The 20,259-nt window shown below is 37.1% G+C and overlaps 1 protein-coding gene across 1 annotated transcript in view; it reads right to left on the bottom strand.

Annotated features, from left to right (window-relative positions):
• Positions 1-20,259, bottom strand: part of PDGFC (platelet derived growth factor C) — a 124,602-nt gene that overhangs the window by 65,148 nt on the left and 39,195 nt on the right. The gene's annotated exons all lie outside the window — the stretch shown is intronic.

Genomic DNA, 20,259 nt, shown 5'->3' with positions numbered 1-20,259 from the left:
ACAGTCTACAATCGCTAAACATACATATCTTGCACATGATGGTTGAAGAAGAAAGCAAATATTTTTCATATCTAATCAGTTCTCCTTTGCAGAATTTTAGCAATATCAGTGTCTACAAACTTTGATGGTCCATAATTTTGTTTACTTAATCCACCAATGCATGAAAAATTCTGTACATGTAGAATGTCTAAAACAAACCTGAAATTTGTTAATTCAGTGCTTACCGAAATTTCTAGCTGTGTTAATCTTATCTTTTATTTTCTAGACACCTTAGTGGAAGTCTATTTTATGAGAATCTTGCACTATTTAAAAAGAAAAAAAATAAATAGAAAGGTCCAAAGTGCCATGGCAGCTGTTCTGTTTGAAACTGGAAGCTTGAAGTTAAGATTATAATATGCCACAGGTAAAGTATTATCTGCACATCAAAGCATCACTGCTGTAAAGAAATATGAAGCACTGGATGCCAAATGTTGACTACCTCCACTCTGAAGCTGAATAAGACAGCCAAGATTGCTGAGTGAAAATAACCAAGAACATGTTCAGGATTTGTGGGGAGTGGGGTGGTCTTGTTGTTTCTATTGTTGCTTGTTCGTTGTTTTTATAGAGCATATTAACATGTTTAAAATTTTTCAGGAACTAAATACAGCAAATAGTCTCTTGGCCTTCTGGAAAAGCAGATAAGTTACATGATCACCTTGGTAAATTTATCTCAATTTAAATTTACACAATTTGGATTTGTAGTCTCAGAATTATGAAGTTAGCTTCTGAGAACATTATTCTTGCAGAAGATTATTTTAAAACATGGGCATTATATGCAATTTTTATTAGGGTGCACAAAAAAAAAATCAAGTAAGGTTCAGAGAATTTTTTTAAATCCAGAGATTTCTTTAGTTCGTTTTGAGTCAGGTGTAGGTCTTCAGCAAGCCTTAGGGCTTGAGAGGGTGAAGAACAGAAAGGGGAGGAGGATTGGTATTTCATGGTACTACCTATTTACATAGAACCAAATGTTACTGAAACAGTCGATTTCACCACAAGTGTAATAGGTCTTCTCCAATGAGGAAAGTTTTCAAAATAACCTTTAAGTTGAGGTGTTACTGTTCAAAGAAGAAAGGCTGGACCATGAGTGATAAAAAACCCCCATATTTCACTTTTAAACATGTCTTCTCTTCTACAGGTTGTAAATACAGACTTGCTAACAGACATACTTTCCTTCATATGTTCATACTTTATTCTGGTTTCATATTCATTATTTTACATATTTTAGAGAGAACATTATTTTAGAGATAACTAAAGTTCACTATCTATTAAAAGTAATTAGACTCATTTTTTTAGACTATTAGAAGGATACGCATAATGATACACAAAGAGCTGATGCTTGTAAATATTATTAATCTTGACAAAGTAGAATAACATCCCTATGTACAGAACTTTCACCTAAACTATTTAAACATTCTTGGATAAAGAATAGGAGGCATTATAAGCTGTATTGCTGCAAAGACAAACTATGTGCATTCATATACAGGCATTTATTGAAGAACTGGTAAAAAAAATAAGTTCTTCCATCACTTAAGAATATTTGTTCCTTCACGGTTCAGCAGAAGTAGTTCTGTGATCAGTGAAATCTTTTCAGATTTCACTCTGTGATTCAAAAAAAAAAGAAATTTCTTGGAATAGGATCTCATCCTAATCTTTTCAGCTTTTATGGTACGTCTAATTACAGCTAAGTGCACTTGTGGAAGTAACATCAAGATCCAGGGAGTTCACAGGACAAGTGAAAGTGAGAAAGTTATTAAAAATAAGAACAATAAAATAAGTCATCATCTCGTTCTGAAATTGGCCAAATTTGATGAAGGTTAAAGTGATTCCACACTCTCAGCTCACAGGAATGCAGATTTGCTTCTGGAAGATTCTTGTTGTACCAAATTGGAAGAAGAGAGCAGAAACCGTTTCTGCTATCTTTGAAGACCAGCTGCAGGCCTAAAACTAATAAAGATGAAAGTTTTTGTGCCCACTTCAGAAGAGATAGATGTGAAATACAACAAATATCAGGACATACATTAAATCAACAATGCTAACAGCTGTGTTAAAATGAGTCCATATCATTAGAATTGTTACAAGCAGAAAAAACAATTAAGGGTAGAAATTAAAAATGTGCCAGATTCAGAATGGCACATTCCCTAGGACTTTTCAAATTGCAACCCAAGGATGTCCTCAGATCAGAACTAACCAGTCTTGGTGTGGAACCATAAAAAACATGCTCCAGTTCAGCAGGGACTTTGAGGGATGTTAAACAGACTTTAAGAGTGACAAAAAGAATGGGGAAAAATCTCACTGCCAGCAGTTAAAGTGATTCCATACATCAGAAGCAAAGAAAGTATCCCACTCTCCTCCCACAAGTTGTATTTCCCACTTGATCCACTATTCCACCATGGTTCAGCTGAAGATCTGAGAATCCCCACAGTGTGGCCTTTCTCTGGGGGTGAGGGAGGGGAGGCCAACCCCAGGACAGTACTGCTCATGTTGCTTTCCTGTGCCCTTAGAGTCAAGCCTGGCACCATCTGCACTCTATGGGACTTCTGGCTTTAAAGTAGTTCCCATCTCTTAGCAATACCATCTATGCACACCATCAGGGTTCCACTAACATTCTGGTCAATATCCTCCTTTTCATATATTGGTAAAAAGAAATTTCTTTGAGTTTGCTGATTGGAGTAAAGAGAGCCCCCCATTGATACAGGTATTCATTCTCCCAAGCTCAGAGTGCATCATCTATTCTGGGTAAAGTTTTCCACATCCAATGTACTAAAACAATGGTACTTTACTGTGAGAGAAGAGACAGAAGAATGAATGTGTATTAGGGCATTTCAGACATTTGCTGTACTGATAGGATTTCCTTTAGGACTGGAAGTTTCCACAAGGGTCTGCATTTGCACTTTGTCCAGTGTTGCTTATTATACTTACTACTTCTAGAGACTGGTCTAGGAAAATGTTAGGCAAAAGTCCAATTGAAACAAAGTAACCTTTGTAAAGTAAAAATAGTATAGATTAATAAAGGGGCTAGAATCACGGTTTATTTCTTTATTTTGGCAATTTTTCATATACAACTCCCTCCAACCCCCAACAGTTGGAAAACTGGGTTTTCATTCTATTTTTTGGTACATCCTGCAGACGACAGTAAACCAGCTTTATCCATTTGAAAAATCACTTGCTTGCCTTGTGATTGCTGTTAGAATTCAAGCTGATAACAAAACCACCCTCTTCCTCCAAGAGACACACACTGTTCCCAGGCACATACACCTCAAGCGCTAATGCCTAGTGCAGGATGGGATTACTAGGGATCAGAATTTGGCAAAACTGGTTATTTACGCACAGCTTAGCCCAAAATCGTTCATAAAGGCAATATTATGGGACTCACCAAAGGCATTTAGTTATAGCTGTTCTGGCTTCCAATTCTAATAATTCCCTCCACAGGACAACTTTGTTTTTGTGTTAGTGCTACTGGAAATTAATGCCACAAAAATACTGAGAACGTCAATATTTATCAGCATAAGTCCAAGGACTTATTTAATTCACCTCCTAAAGCTTTAACTTTTACAGTTACTGTAAGAAGAGAGCAAAAGCCACTTCCTTATTTGTATCATAAATTTTATTTCAATAATATTTATTCAAAGGCCGGTTACAAGCCAAAATAATTGTGTACCAATGTGAAAAGGAGTTAAAATAACAACTATAAATGAAAAAAAAACAATTTATGAAAAATACTTGCTGTGTCTATCTACTCATGGAGATGAATCCTGAAAGATGATGAGAACCATCCCCTTTTTCAACGGAGCATGTAGTTATCTTTTCACGGGGCTCATATTACCAGCTAGTCTGGGCTGGAAGATTAGTCTTAGATTATTAACATAACAAAATCTTACACCTTTAGTACAATGGAATTTATCTTAAGTCAAAGCAAAAAGATAACCTAAAACATTTAATGACCTCCAAAGCTATAGAAAACCCATTAAACAGCTTTTTTTATTTTTTAAGTGCACTAAACTTTTCACCACTAAAGTCTAGATTTTACTATTACCTTAACATGAGAACACCAGAAATTCATTACATTGTTGTAATTTATTACTACTATTATTGGGGGGTGAGAGTAAGTTTGCTTTTTTCCTTTAAATTCAGAGTCACTACTAATACCTGAAAGTTTAAATTAGCCATAGTCACTTGATGACACATTCTACTGGAATCCTTCTCTTCTTCTCTTTCCCTCTTTTATTGCATGTACATTGCAGCTGGTAACATGGATGAAATCCAGATGTTATGTAAAACAGCTGCAAATATGTGCTTCTATTTAAGCCTCCAGTACTTTTACTCATACAGAAAATGCTTATACTCTCAATGTCTATGAGATCAGTTCACTGAAAAAAAAATTAAGTCAGCTGCTATGCCTCAGTAACAAAAGTCAAAAAGAACCCTCAGTCAAATTCAGCTCTTGACTTAAAGTTGAATACCAGTAGGCTTATCAAGCTATTCATTCAATGACAAACTAAAACATTTTGTGTATCAGCTTTGTGGCTTTTTTTTCCCATATAAATTCACTATTCATTGCATTTTACTTTTTCATTTTGATCCACACATACATAACAGCACTATACAAAAGCTGGTTATCTGTTCTCTTCCAAGGTTTGGCAAAGTCTTATCTAAATCTGCAGTCCAAGTTCATTAAGGAAAGTGAAAGCTCTAATTTTTCTCCCATTCTGTTGCTTTAACACAGAATCATATTATTTCTGTTCATAACATATTTTTTGAGTAAATCAAGGGGGGAAGTAAGGAAATATTAACTGATCACAGCAGAAAAATCATACAAAATAAAACCCAATGAAACTCCACTATTAAGTGCATAGAATACCACCACATAGAAAAAAAAAAAGGAAAGAAAAAGACATTGATGAGTTTTATTTTAGTCTCACGTAAATACAGATTTGTGAAGTTGAATATGAAGTTATCAAATATCAGTGTTTGCATATTTACAAATATATCAGCAACAAAAGAAGGGCTAAAGAGAATTTCCATTCTTTACTAGGTGCATGGGGAAACACAATGACAAAGGATGAGGAAAAGTCCAAAGTAATTAATGCCTTCTTTGCCTCAGACTTCAGCAGCAAGAGCAGTTGTTTGCTGGGTACCCAGGCCCTGAGCTGGAAGGCAGAGAGTAGAATGATGCCCTCTTAATCCAGGAGGGAATGGTCAGTAACTATGCCACTTAGACATGCACAAGTCAATGGGATCCACCCAAGGATACTGAAGGAGCTAGAGGAAGAGCTCACTGAGCCTCTTTCCATCATTTACCAGCAGCCCTGGTTAACCAGGGTGGTACCAACTGACAGGAGGCCAGCCAATGTGATGCCCATCTACAAAAAGGGACCCTAGGAGGATCCGGGGAACTACAGGCCGGTCAGCCTGACCTCAGTGCCAGGGAAGGTCATGGAGAAGGTCATCCTGAGTGCCATCATGCAAACACATGCAGGACAATTAGGGGATCAGGGCAAGCCAGAATGGGTTTATGAACGGCAGGTCCTGCCTGAAAAAACAGATCTCCTTTATGATACTTGGTGACCCACTTAGTGAATGAGAGAAAGGTTGTCTACCTAGAAATTAGTAGAGCCTTTGACACCGATTCCCACAGCATTCTCCTGGAGAAACTGGCTGCTCATGGCTTGGACAAGTGCACTGTTCTCTGGGTAAAAAACTGTCTGGATTGCCAGGCCCAGAGAATGGTGGTGAATGGAGTTACATCCAGCTGGCAGACAGTCACGAGTGGTGTTTCCCAGGGCTCAGTCTTGGGGACAGCCCTGTTTAATACCTCTATCAGTGACCCAGACAAGGGGTCACTGAGTGTTCCCTCAATCAGTTTGCAGGTGACACGAAGTTGGGCAATGTCCACTTTTGATTAAGCAATTTCATTTTGAATGGGATTACTTTTAACTACCACTTCTTATCTACCTTAGAGGTATGCTATCAAATTTTAATCATTAGTCATGATACACAGACTTTTCCCAAGATTGTTTTCTTTAACAAGAAAAGGAGACGAAGCAACCAGGAAACATTTTCTCCCATTTATGATACAGAACCCAGTAGAATACTTTGAAAAAATTAAAGGATATTACTTTCATTTATCCATACACACACATCCACCAAAACCTCCCCACTCTATAAACAATTCTAAATAATCATGTTTGTGAGGATGCCTGTGGGTATGTACTGTGGTGTGGGAAAAGGACACAGTTCTGTCTAAATTCTCACTCAAGAAGGATCACCTCCCTGCCTGGTTCACACTTAGCCCTTAGTTGAAATTCTGGGTGAGGGGTCATGTAGGGACTCTCTGCTACACAACAGCTCCTGCCCAGCTCTGTATCACTGGTTCCCATTTTCTGATGCAGGGTGGTCTTGCAGAATTTTAGCACAAATATGCATCTGAGCATATTTGTGACACAGCTGAATAATAGCGTGACACAGCGTGACACAGCTGAATAATAAAGGTATGAGCATGAATGCAAGGAACAGTAAACCAGTTGCTCCAAGTGAGGCTGCAGAGAAGTTCTGAATAGGTCTAAGATTACAGGAGCAAAACACTGAGAGCTTTCCTACAAATAGAGCACTACAGTCTCCTACTACTGTACAAGTGACCAAGATGAGACAGAGAATTTAAGAAAACTTCAATAGGTCATTGTCACCTCATTACTCGAGATCTAAGAAAAAAGAAATTCTTCCAGAAATTCTTAAAAAGAATAATGTGTGTCACAAATCACAAAATAAGGCTGACAACGCAGTGTAACAGTGTAAACCTGATAGCGATACAGCCAGGGCAACAATCATCTACAACCACCTTCCTCATTTCCACATGTTGCCATGCAGTAGGATTGTGCAAAAAACACAGATGTAATTTGTTTCAAGTTATTTCTTTTTTTTTCCTTTGTCATATCATAATTTTATTGGGTTTGTTTGGGTTTGCAACAACAGTAGATTGTAAAGATTTTCTGCTTTTCCATGGAAAACTATTTCATGGAGCTAAACAGGGCAGTGCCCTTCCAGAATACTGCTTAACAAGTATTAACTGACCACTTAACGTGGTAGGCTATAGACTGGATTATGCTTATACAGTGAAATATAAGAAAGATTACCAAAATGGGTACCTGTTTAGTCCTAGAGTAATGGTTCATTGATTACTATATTCAGAAAAAAACCAAAACTGTAAAAGTGTGAAAATGTAATCAACTTTAATAAATTCATGATTATTCACCGTTTTTAACTGGGAAAAATAACCTGTAATTTAATTCCATATTATATTAAGATTTTTGATTCTTAACTTTTTAGAACAAAATGCCATTTTTTATGTGACACAATTCAGTGTCAACTGCAATCAGTCACTGACAGTAGTGCTAAGAAGTGGTGAAACTTTTCAGTACATGCATTTTCAATAAAAGTCTTTTTTCTTCCTAAATTATACTCTTTCATATCCCATTACTCATTCTTTCCAATTCTATTTCCAAAAGCAGAGTTTAAATTTCCAGCATAACAAGGATGAAGCTTTATCCTTTCTTCTTATTTAGTATTTTTATGATTTCCCTTTTCTTTCAGTCTTGAAAGATGTTGAAGTGAATGAGAAGAAAAAAAAAGTCAGTTGTGAAAAAACAATCTTTGCTTTCTTTTTTTGAGGAATAAAATAATTTAGAAAATGTTTTCAAACACTTTTTATTCTTCCTTTCCTTTCCCAATAAATCAATACCAAAAAATACAGATATTTTATTCAGTAATTAACAATTTTTACAAGTCAAAACATTTCTTCATTGTAGGACTACAGCTTTAAAATTGAGGCATACTACTCATTATCTTCTCTATTTTCCACTTACACATACAAACTAAGTTTTCTTCATGGAAAAAAAGCACGGAAATCACAGATATTCTCATTTAAGAGCAGAGGTTAAAGACTTTTTTAATTTAACCAAACTTATGCAAATAAAAGGAGAGTTATACTCTCTTACTCTCTGCAGATTAACCCTATTTTCCAAAATAAGACCGCCCTCAAGGACCTTTTCATTGTTTTAGCAGATTCATTTAAGCTACTTTCATCTCTCTAGAAAGATAAAAATCTAGTCAACAGCAGAATATAGATCAAAAAGCCTTTGCCATCAAAGGCAAACAGCTTCAAATTATGGTTCATAAAACAATAACACTCCAAAGTTTATTCACTGTGTCTTTGTTTCAGAAAGGTGTTTTTAGATATTTTTCCTACAATTTTACCTGTTTTCCTCTTTGTAGGTAACTACCCCTGTTACTGACAAGTCTAAAAACACAGTGAAATCAAACTATTTGTGAGACTTAGAAATATTAGAATAGTTATCTTACAGTATTAGAATGAAGGATTACTACACACATGCAAGGGTAGAGGTGTTAAGTATTAATTTAAATTAAGAAATATTATCTGGATGCTTCTGCAGCCACCAAGACAGTGCTGTGAGTGCTTTTTGGAGAGATACAAAGATGAAACATTTTCATACCAGGTGCCTCCTAGCAGAAGGACATGTGTGTAGTTAGGAAACAGACAACCTAAACAAACTATTTTTAAAGCTTATTCTTGCAGCTGTCTTCATTCTCTTAATACAGCTGTGCAAGCCAAGAAAAGTCTATGTCATAATTAACTATTTTGCTTTCACTTTTCATCTCCCCTATAAAAGACATATAATCAGTCACTTTTATGCTGAAGCTTGTAATATACATCAGTATAATTGCTACTACAGTATTTAAACCAAACTTAAGTGTTATTTAGTCAGAATCATAGTGGGGCTTACAGTGTTAACTAATGTCTGCTGCTAGCGACAAATTACTCTCAGTAGATACTTCACACAGCAAGTGTCAATTTTCTTTTGGCTCCATTACTATCAAATAAAGAGATTGCTTGTGCTTTGGGGATTTTGTTTTTTTTTATTTTTTTTTAAGTAGCTCCAGCAGAAAAACTCCCAAAAATTCAAGATTAATTAAGGGATACTTAGGTCCCGTACTTGCATTGGTGCTGTTCCTATGCTTTAACAGGAGCAACCTGATAGGATTCTAACATCCTGCTCTTACCTCCTTTTCTCTGTCAGATTATCAGTAAATATTCACAATTTTTTATATCTATATTATGTAAATAAGCTTTTTTTTAAAAGTCTGTATAAAATACCAGACCTTCTCCAGTTTAATATTACCCCAGAATTTATTCTCACTACTGTTTGTGAAGTCTCCAATTTCTATCACTCTTGCAACTTACAACTCTCACCAAGATCTCAATGATGCACAGAGTCAACTTCTGCCATCTCCCTGTGGAATACTCTCAGAAAAACACATTCTTCAGTGATTAAATCTAGTGGGATGCGCTCCTTGGGAATATCAGACAGTTTGAATTAGCAGCATCTTCAAAGAAAAAAAGTCTTCAGAGTAAAATTATTTTTTCAGACCATGTCTGCCCAAAGCCCAGCATAAGTCTAACAAAATAAGATAGTTCTGTGTTTGCAAGGCTCGTAAATGGCAAGAGTCAACCTTTGTCTCACAGAATCCAAGTTACAGTCAGGAACATTATTATGAGCACACTTGCCATCTGTACTCAAACGCTAATGGCGCAACTGGATTGACTGTATATGGACAGAAATGGTCTCAGAAAGATTTGGATTACAAAACAGATAAAATATAACAGATGTGCCCATCAGCAGGCAGGCTGGCATTCGCTCCACAGCAGCTGAAGCTTCCAAGAGTAAGCATACTGGAGCAATTCATCTCTTTTGAGCTTTCAAGTCACAGAAAGCACAAGTTCAAAAGCACCCTAAATATACGAGGGGGGAAAAAGAAAAAAAGAAAAAGACTTGTTTCTTGGACCATGGATTATAAACAAGCTTTAGCTCCAAGCCCTGTAGTATTGTTCTACTCTGGATCCAGCCTTAGCCAACTCATTCTGCAATTCCTGAGTGTGCCCCAGCTCTGTGGTGAGCTGGGCAGACCAGCTCTCTGCCCACAGGGACTGCAGGCACATCAGAAATGGGGTAAAATAAGAGCAAACACCATAAGGCAAACCTGCAACAAGCAATTTTGCATTGCCCACTTGACTCATGTAGGCTCGAGCATTGCAATGCCCACAGTTCCCATTACATCCATGCTAAGCACCAGACTGGAGAGAAAAGCAGACTGTTTTGAAGAGTGGTTCTTCCCCCTGGGGAGGACACCGCTTAAAGCCTGCTAAGGGACACAGCAAGCCAAGCACTACACATCCAAACCTGGGCTTCTGCTTGAACTAAAGGTCAGCATTACACACCCCTAGCAGTACCAAAGGGTCACTTTCCTCACGGGAAATTGGAGATATTTGAAAATCCTGGGAAAATCTCTTGGGGCTAGAAAGTGATCAGTTTCCTGAACCCCATGCAAGATTCTTAAGGGAAAGTGAAGGGAACAGCCACTACCTCTTCTTGTAATCTTGTTTCTAAATTACCAAAGCCAGTAACAGATTTACATTAAAATTTTTTTGACAGTATGTTCAGATGGTGTTCCACTTCGAAAGACCATAATTTATTGTGTATGTCATCACACTCAAGGGGAAAAAAAAATTTAAAAAAAATCCATCTTTAAATATTTGCCAAGTTTCTACCAGAGTGGCAGGCACATCTGTCAAAGTTTTATCTTATTTTACTAGTTCTGGAAAAAAATGCAACAGATAGAAATACCATTTCCAAATTGAAAGACAGAATTTTGGAAGAATCCCAATTTTCTTCCACTCTACTGATCTGAGAATGACATAATGACCTGATGAAGTCAACTGCCAAATACTTCTGAGGCAGACTTCAGAAGCTCCAGATGGCATTATTCAGAAGTTCATATAGTCCTAGTCCTACTGGCTGGCTCAACAGCATTAAAAAATTATTATTTTTCCATATGAAATCCTACTTCTGACCACAGTAATATTTCCACAACAAAAAGGTTACATGCTTAGAGATGACATAAGGCAGACTGGGTTTTGACTAATATGCTTCCAGCCTTCAAAAAAAATTAACATATAGTTAGATAGCATTATTAGTTAGTATTGAAATTAATACTGTATCTATATTAAAACTCTAACCAAATACACTACTGAAAATCAGATGTTGCAGATTATATGCATCCCAACCTTGTCTTGCCAGTTCCAAATCTGAAAAATTCAAGTTCTTGAATCATTCAAATTAATGCTAACATAGCTTCTAGTTTTATATAAGAGCATGTTACTATACCTCCTTTTTTTTTTACTCTCTTGTAAGCATAATTTTAAGGGAAAAACACCCAATCCTCTACAAGGATTCTCCAAAGATTATCAGAATTAGTCTGGAGACGACCTGGATGTCAGACTCTAAGGCCTGAATTTAAGTAGTGTAGAAATTTGCATTCAAAGCAGTACAGGTCTCAGTTTTCAACACATCAGGACATAACTGTTAACATCCTATGTAGGAGGAGCCACTGTCAAAGTTTTTCTTCTCTCAATATCAAATGAAATACCAGTATAATTCACTCTGTTGGAACTGAAACTGGGCTGGCAAAATGAACGCCACGTATAAGAGGTGCAGCACTTGATTTTATGTTGTTTTCTTGGGAGGTGTGGTCAATTGCTTAAAAAAAGCTAAGACTACCAGCTAATAATGCTGCTGGCCAATACTTCTCCATCCCAAGGACTGATGCCATGCTGGATATTATCTTTGAGAATCAATATGGAAATATACAGAATAAGAATGCAAGAGCATCTGGTTTGCAAGTCGTTAATTAGCAAATTTTTTTAATGAACCTTTTATATGAAAAGAAAGATTAATGACAATAGTATGGTTGTGAAATAGTTCACCTCCTATTCCTCTTTCTCTTCCCCCTTCGACTTGAGTGAAAATTTTAGTTTGACCTTCCAGCAATTCTACTCTTATTGCTACAAAATCCTCTGATCTTATTTCAACATTCCTAACACTACTTTGCTCAGATTTCTGGTGGGCATTTATAAAACAGCACAGATCAACAGTAAAGATCAGAATTAGCAAGCTAGCTGAACAACATGAAAATATCTTCTAACATATGGTCTCCAGGAGGCTGCATGTGAACACAACTGCCATTTCCCAGAGGGGCCAGTGGTACACGACACAGATTGAACTTCCATCGGCAGCCCAACACCAGACTCCTCAGAGGTAAATCAGTAATGTAACTGCTCTAGTACAGATAACAATGAAGAGGAGACCAAAACACTGACAGAGAGCACTTTTACTGAAAATATCAAACATTCATGAAAGTATTTCACTTATTTATATGAAATATCCAACAATGCCTTTGAGAGTTACTGAAATAATATTGAGGCATGTGGTAGCTGGAGAAGTGTTCGGTAAGGGATCCTCCTTTACAGGTCTTATTCTCTGAAGTCAGCATAAGCAAAAAGTAGTGCAAGTTTTTGTTCTTTGATGATTATTCTGTGCCCTTAATTTTGATCATTCTGAAATAAGAAAAGTGTTGCAATGCCTTGGTATGTTAATGGCAACCTTAATAAGGTATTTATGTGAACTGTAAATTTACAAAATCCCTCAAAACAAACAAACAAAAAAACCACATCAATGAGACACATTTCTCCCTGTGCAACAGCTTATTATTTACAACCTCAATTTTGAAAACACTTATTCATGTGCCTAATGTTTAAATCTGTAGTTAGTACCACAAAGGTCAACAAAATCATGAAAGTAAATTTAAATCTTCACAAAAAGCAGGCACATAAAGGAATAACATGGTTTAAATGGAAATTTGTTTTGATAGAATTTATGTAGAAGCCTTTATTTTTTATTATTTTTAGATGACATTTGTAAGAGTGCCTTAGGTCAGAAGTGGTTTCCCCAAAGATTAATAGCTAGAAACATACAGAAAATGTATTTTGAGGACGTTGTTTTGGTTGGGGTTTTTTTGGTTATTTTTTGTTGGGTTTTTTTTTTGGGGGGGGGGATATTTTGTTATGTTTAGAGTTTGTTGTTTGTTTTTTTCAATTCAGAGAAAACCATGCAGCCTCTCAAGAAACAGTGCTGGGACTACTGTTGCTGGTGCATTAGTGATTTTTTTTAAAGTATCAAAAAAATGAAACCTCAAAAAAGTTAATTAGAATAGTCCTCTCAAGAAAGAAAGCAAAGCACATGGGAAGCTGAGAAAACAGTTCACAATTGCAACTGATAAAGCTGCATCTGCAACAAGCATCAAGGCACACTCAGGACCAAAGCAGTGATATCACTACAGAGACCCTCAAACTATCAGACCAAACATCAGGTGTGACCAGAAACAAAACTAAGATTACTATGCTGAAAATGGTAAGACCCTGAGCAACTTCAGCTAACTTTGCCTTGCTGCGGGGATGAGGCTGGACGAGGTGACCTGCAGAGTTCCCTGACTAAGATACTGGTATGACTCCAACATAACTGGCACAGAACAGCTTCGTTATGCTTCAGTGAAGCTGGAAAGCAGTCAAATTGCAAGTCCAAAAACTATGGATGGACTTGCTAAACTCATTACACAGTGATTTCTTTAAACTCCAAATATTCCAAACAAAAAACCTCAAGCACCGTTGCACGTGAAGTCGGTTCTTGATCTACATTCTGCAGCACACCTTACCTCCATGCAGACGCAGGTTGGTTCCTAGCAAACTCGGTGCTCCAGGCACAGGGACAAAGATCTGCAACATTTGGTGGTTAAGTGATCCTTAAGTAAGACCAAATCTTTCTCGTGTACTCCTTTATTATAACTACTTGGAACACTGAGGGTAATTCAGAAGTGTTACTTTTGTGTCTATTATGCAGAGGTTTAAGGTTAATATACCTTTGATGGAGCTAGATTAAGTTTGACATTAATCCTGTGAATTTTAAAACTGTTTCAACTTCAAATGCTATAATTGCTTCACATAACATAATACAACGAAAAACCAGAACTGCCTGATAAGTTCTGATATTTGCTATTCTAAAACATCAAGATAACTTCACTGCAAAAAGAAGACGACATTTTCTAATAAGCAATTCTACAACCCACAGGAAATTCAAGTAGTGAATCCCAAAAGCTAAGTACCAGACAGTCATTCCCATTTAAGATGATGTTATTTCATCATGCATGAACATCCTGCAAGATAATCTGTAAAGTTCTCCTTAATAGTAAAGGAACTGATAAAACAATTCTTATTGAAAAGCAACAGTTTTGAAATCTGCTTCGGAAACTGAACTAAGTAGAAAAGAATTTACATACAGAGAAGTAAAAGAAGAGTAAGAAAATGTGTTCCCATGGAATTTCTCTTTTATAAGCTATAGAATACATTTCTGGAATTTCACACACAGGTTTTGCTATGCACATTAAATGTTAAAGGGAATAGAAGCCTCGCGATTAAACCTAATAGAATTTTTAAGTAAACAACATTCTTTGATTCAAAATTGAGACCAATTCTACCAACCAACACACTCATCAGAATTATAAAGTTACTCTGAAAGTGTGCCAAAAAGACACCCTTTAAGAATACAACTCTTTCTTTGAAAATTATAGACTTACTGCAAGTAGCAAGAAATGAGTGTTCCTTGCATCAACAATGTCCCAGAGCATGCTGCTTAAAACAGACAAAGGTACATTCATGAGACATTTACACAGCTAGGGCAAGTTCCACATCATACAGAATTCATAAATGTATGTCCTATAGAAATGTTTTAACAAAACAAAGGGACAACTTCATTAGTTCCACCAGCCAAAAGACTTCTACCCACACAATACTAAAACCTTCCCTAAATACTGGTTGTATAAATGGGGATACAGTAAGACTTCAGAAGAGACAAATACACCTCACTTAGTCTTACCTGCCACCACTCCAACTCCACTCAAAAGAACAAATATGTGATTTTTTAAAAAATGCAATGTGATCTAATTACGATTTTGTTTATATTTAAACTATCATATATTTCAGCTTACTCAATACATAGGTTTTGCATTTAATTGGGCCAAAATACAAAAAGGGATCATTTGTCTGCATCCAAAAGCATATAAGAGGAGAAAAAATAGCTCTATTTCTGTCTATTGCCTCATTAGGCATGCCATTTCTTGAGCTGAAATAAGGCAGGGGGAATTTTAGTTTGCATAAGTTGTTCTCTTTCTATGCTCAGTTTTTTGTTGGGAAATTGGAAAGTGACATTACAGGCAGATAATAACATCTTATTTCATATGACCAAAGTGTCTGAGCAAATTAAGTAGATTCCAAGTGAAGCATCCACAACACTCAATTGTTCGACCAGTTTCTTGAACTTACAGTATGTCCCATTCCATTTATCTTATTTCCTCCAATCAATGATACAATATCTAATTTAACACCTACAAACATTTACTGCCAGCAATTGTTACAACATGATAAATTGTAAAGTAATTGTAGAGTGCCAGAAACTTTATGACTCCCTCAGGAATGGTAGGAAAACAATCAATAAATTAGTAATCATGAGACTTATCAAAGGCACCGAAAATACATAGAACTGGGTTGAAGAAAGATTAAAATTGCTATAAAAGTACTGAGTAACAAAGATTCTCTTTGCTAATTCAGAGAACTTGGTGGTGACAGTGGCTGGGGAAGTTCTCTAGATTGGCCACACCAAATTAAATCCTGTGCAATCCCAACCAGAAAACTGTATCACTCTTTGGATTCATCTCTTTTCCTATGCCATGCCAAGCTAGTTGGCAGTAAAGCAGATTTATAGAAGAAAAACAAATTGGTATTATTTCTTCCCAACTCTTGTTTTCTTCTGATTATCTTCCAAAAGCTTTGTAATAGAGCCAAAGGTAATTTATAGCCAAAGTTAAATGAAATGAATAACAGGCAACTGTAAAGTGTTAGATTTCTTTACAGGGTAGCAATCCAAAGGGTAGACAAAACAAACTGGCCTAAGGAGGCAGTTACAGTAAACTACGCTTCATTAAACACATGAAGAGTTAATTCTGTTCAATAAGCTTTTGTTAAATGTCTACTTCCTTGAAATCAAAACGGTCATAAAAAAAAGTGAGCTAACTTTAAAGGATTATAGCAGGAAGGCATCTGTCGCCCCACAGACATTCAGTGCATTCATACTGTAGTAGTGAAAGGGCTGAGAAAAGTGACAGAAATGCCAATTTTGCAGCGTTGCAAAGTGTACAGTTCTTCAAGTTGTCCTTTGGTGGAATGGTCAAAGGAGGTTAATAATTCTAACTTTGAACATGCTTCCCCAAAATCTGTGCTGTGATCACTACTCCTGGGACCAGCACCAGAAGAAAAAAGCACTTCCACCAAATTTTCTGCTATGAATGACTGAAGAAATGGACCAGTCAACACAGCCATACAACAGTCCACAAAAAAGTTCACAATCTCTGCTTTCTAATACATGCGTAGTGCAAACACAGGAATTTCCCTCTGGAAAATTACCTCTACAGTGATTCAGCCATTTTCACCCAAGGTAAGCATGAAGTTTTCAGGGACATTTACTCCTATGCTCACCCTTCACAGCATCTCCATTTGTTGTTTGACAAATCAGATTTCTTAAATCAACATATACTTTCAGCAACCTCACATTCCTTCCCAAAGAGCCACAAAAAAACCCCATTCACTTATAACTTCATGTGCAACCAGATTGATAAATAAGACTGGAGATGGAAAAAAAAAATCACAAAAAAAGCACAACAAAACAAATGCTAGGAATGTTTGTTTGTTTGGGGTTCTTTTCCTCTTAAGAGCCACAGTAGGTCAGTCACTTGTAAGGTTAAGCTGGAAGTGACCAAAATTCTGCAGAGCAGGGCCAGACACAGGAACATCTTATTGGCAACTAAGAGGATGGCAAGGTTTGTGTCCTTCAAGTATTTCCATTTCTTTTGAGTAGGACAGGTGTGGAAAATGGGCACGCCTCTGTCATAGCACAGGGTTCACAGAGAAAGGTGGGTGGGAAGAGGTCCAGTCACCAAGGAACTGCAAGTGCAACAAGCAGGTAGTAGGCTCAAAACAAAAGAAAGTAATTCTTTACAACCATCTTCAGAACAGAGTACTGTGGATGCTGAAAATATACACAGATTGAAGCAAAAGCTGGACATGTTACCACAATGGAAGTCCACTATGCACAGAAACTGCCTCCAGCTCATGAACTGCAACCTGGGAAAGAATTCATGGACAATATATGCTTATTCTCTCTAATATTTACCAATTTGTTTACCTTTGGCCACTTCTCAGACAGAGAGCACTGCTGTATACAGGTCTCAACATGCCTAGGCTCATGTTTTACAGAAAAGGAAGTTCCACGCATATTCACAGACTTTTCTTTTAATTTCTTCCAATATTCCATATTTTCATCATTAAAAATAATTATCTTATAAGACAGACTAATGTAACGGATAAGAATGGTGTTGATTTTTACATTGATAATTGCTGCAGATCAAGTTGTAATTAGAGTATCTTTTCCTTAGTCAGCATAATTTGGTGCAATCACATGGGAAGATTCAGAAAAAAGATAAATATTGGATTAGTAAACAATGTCTTCTAAACTACTTCACAGACAAAACTATCTAGTCATGTTGCAATTCCTCCAAGGCACACAAATCAATCTAGTGTTTAATTATCAAAATATTTATTTTCCCAATCTGCGCACAATTTTTTTATTTTAAACAATCATAGCATCATAGAATGGTTTGGCTGGAAGGGACCTCCAAGATCACCTATTTCCAATGCCTCTGCCATGGTCAATGACACTGTTCACTAGACCAGGTGGCTCAGAGCTCCATCCAACCAAGCCTTGAATACTTTCAGGGATGGAGCATCCACAGCTTCTCAGGGCAACCTGTTCCAGTACCTCACCACTCTCACAGTAAAGAATTTCTTCCTACTATCTAATCTAAACCTACTCTTTTTCAGTCTGAAGGATACCCCCTTGTCCTGTCACTACATGCCCTCTCCAGCGTTCTTGTAGGCTCCCTTCAGGCACTGAAAGGTTGCAATAAGGTCACCTCAGAGCATTCTCTTCTCCAGGCTGAACAGCCCCAACTCCCTCAGTCTGTCTTTACGGGAGAGGTGCTCCAGCCCTCTGGCCATCTTGGTGGCCCTCTGGACTCTCTCCAACACGTCCATGTCCTTCCTGTGCTGAGGACCCCAGAGTTGGATGCAGTACTCCAAGTGGGGAGTGAACAATAAATGCAGTAAAGTAATTTAAATATTTAAAACACAACAAAATACTATGTTGTTGTCAGTAACAAACGAAGAATTTGCATTGATACTGACACAGGCTACAGCTCAGCCTACCCAAACTATATAATCAGACTCCAAAAGTATATTTTGAAAGGAATATCTTGCAATATCATTGGATGTTTGAACAGCTGAGGAGGGCTCATCCCTCATGCTTGGATGAATACTCCTAACAGTAGGCAACCATGGTAAAATATGAGTCAGGAGCACCATTTCTTCCAGCCTTCTCCCTTTCAGGAAAAAGTAAGGTACCTTGCATATAAGACTGCCTCACATGCCAAAGCAGGCATCCAACCATTGCTAAATTTTATATAAGATATCATTCTTGGAAGGTCAAAGAACTAAATTTTTTTCTCTGATGAGAAAGGAGATCAGGAATAGCAAAGAAATAATTGTTTGGTCCTATTTTTACCCAGGCAGGGCGGACACTGTGCCTCTTCTTTTTCAACTTGATGTAGATAACCAACTACATCTTTCCTGCTGCCTATGATGAAAAAACCACATTACTTAACCATAAAAATACATCCAGTGTTGACAAGAAATTGAGACACAATTTACAAATAAAATGCAGTACACATGACTGGCTTCCTTCACTGACATTTAGCTGCCATATATGAAAAGGACCTAAAAAACAACTAGAGACACTGTAGGCTAAGAAATATCTGTTTGAAGAACCACTTTATTTATTGCCTATTAATTTCAGGCAGATGTCCCTGGATCAATATTTATAGCATTTTCAACCAACAGTTGTTTAAAACAAATTATTTGATTCAAAACCTATTAAAAATAAATCCTATAGGCTTGTAACCTCTGGAGTTCTACTACTGCAGCATCAAGCGATTGATAGCAATGTGAAGAATGCAGGTATTGAAGAAGAGCACAGATGGAAATACAGCCCTTCAGACAGTCTGCCTCAAATCTATTCCAAGCTTTGAAGATAAGGATATTTCAGTCCTTCTCCAAATGGGGGAAGGGGAACAACAAACAATCTTAACTCTTCTCTTTCAACAAGTGTTTGACTAATAGGGGTGGTGGTCTCCTGTGCAAACTTAATATTTGAGCCTGGGTTCAAAGTATTCTTAGGAATACACAGGCTCCTTTTATACAGGACAGAACAGATCTGCTCTGCTAGTTGAGCATACAGAACCCTGTATTAACTTCTCAGAAGGGCAAACTAGCCCATGCAGAAAATCCTGGTCCTGAGTCTCGTGGATAACAGTGCACAGGGCGGAAATAGAGCCCTTGTAACCCTATGGAAGTACACCACAGATTCACATGACTCTAAAAAAAAAGACCCCCAAAACACTTCTGCCATCCAACTACACTAAAGAGATTTAACTGTGCCAACGTGTGCTTTCTCACTTTTAATTTTCTCCTTAAAAGGAGATTTCGCCTCAAAGAACATTATCTACATGTCCCCAAGAAGTCAAAGAAACCAGAGTCTGAAGAAAGCAAAATGTTATTTTGGATGTTAATGTGTTATTTTACTTTCTAATTTAAACAGTTATAAGAAGCACCAATTTCAGATTTGGTATAAACTCATGCAATGCCATTTAACATAAACATCTTCCTTACAGCCAGTAAGGATTGGCATGTCTGTTTCAAATGTATCAGGCCTGTGCACTCTGACCACAGAAATCCATTCTTAGCCTAAACTACTGAAGTCCTTTCCAATGTAGCAATGACTACATGACCACACTCTTCGAATAGTAAGCTCACCCATCTCCGCTACTTCTAATTAGAGGACAAAACTAAGCTGTCGTCTAAATTTAACAGGGAAGGTCGGAGTTCGGGATCATAATTCAGGTCTTAAGGACATTCCAGTCATTTCCACCACCTCCATCCAGAGCCCACAACTCTCACACCCACCAGCTAAGGCAGTAACTCAACTTCAGAAAGTTCTGTCTGCAAGGCACCACTCAGCAAAAAAAAAACCTTTCTCATTAGCTCTTCTAAAGACAAGCAATAGAAAGCCAAGTCACTAGACCACGTATTTTCCT

The sequence above is a fragment of the Manacus candei genome, unplaced genomic scaffold, assembly GCF_025592945.1.
Source record: "Manacus candei isolate 608988 ecotype Guabito, Panama unplaced genomic scaffold, ASM2559294v1 h1tg000028l, whole genome shotgun sequence".
NCBI lineage: Eukaryota > Metazoa > Chordata > Aves > Passeriformes > Pipridae > Manacus > Manacus candei.
This window is presented reverse-complemented; position numbering and strand designations above follow the sequence as displayed.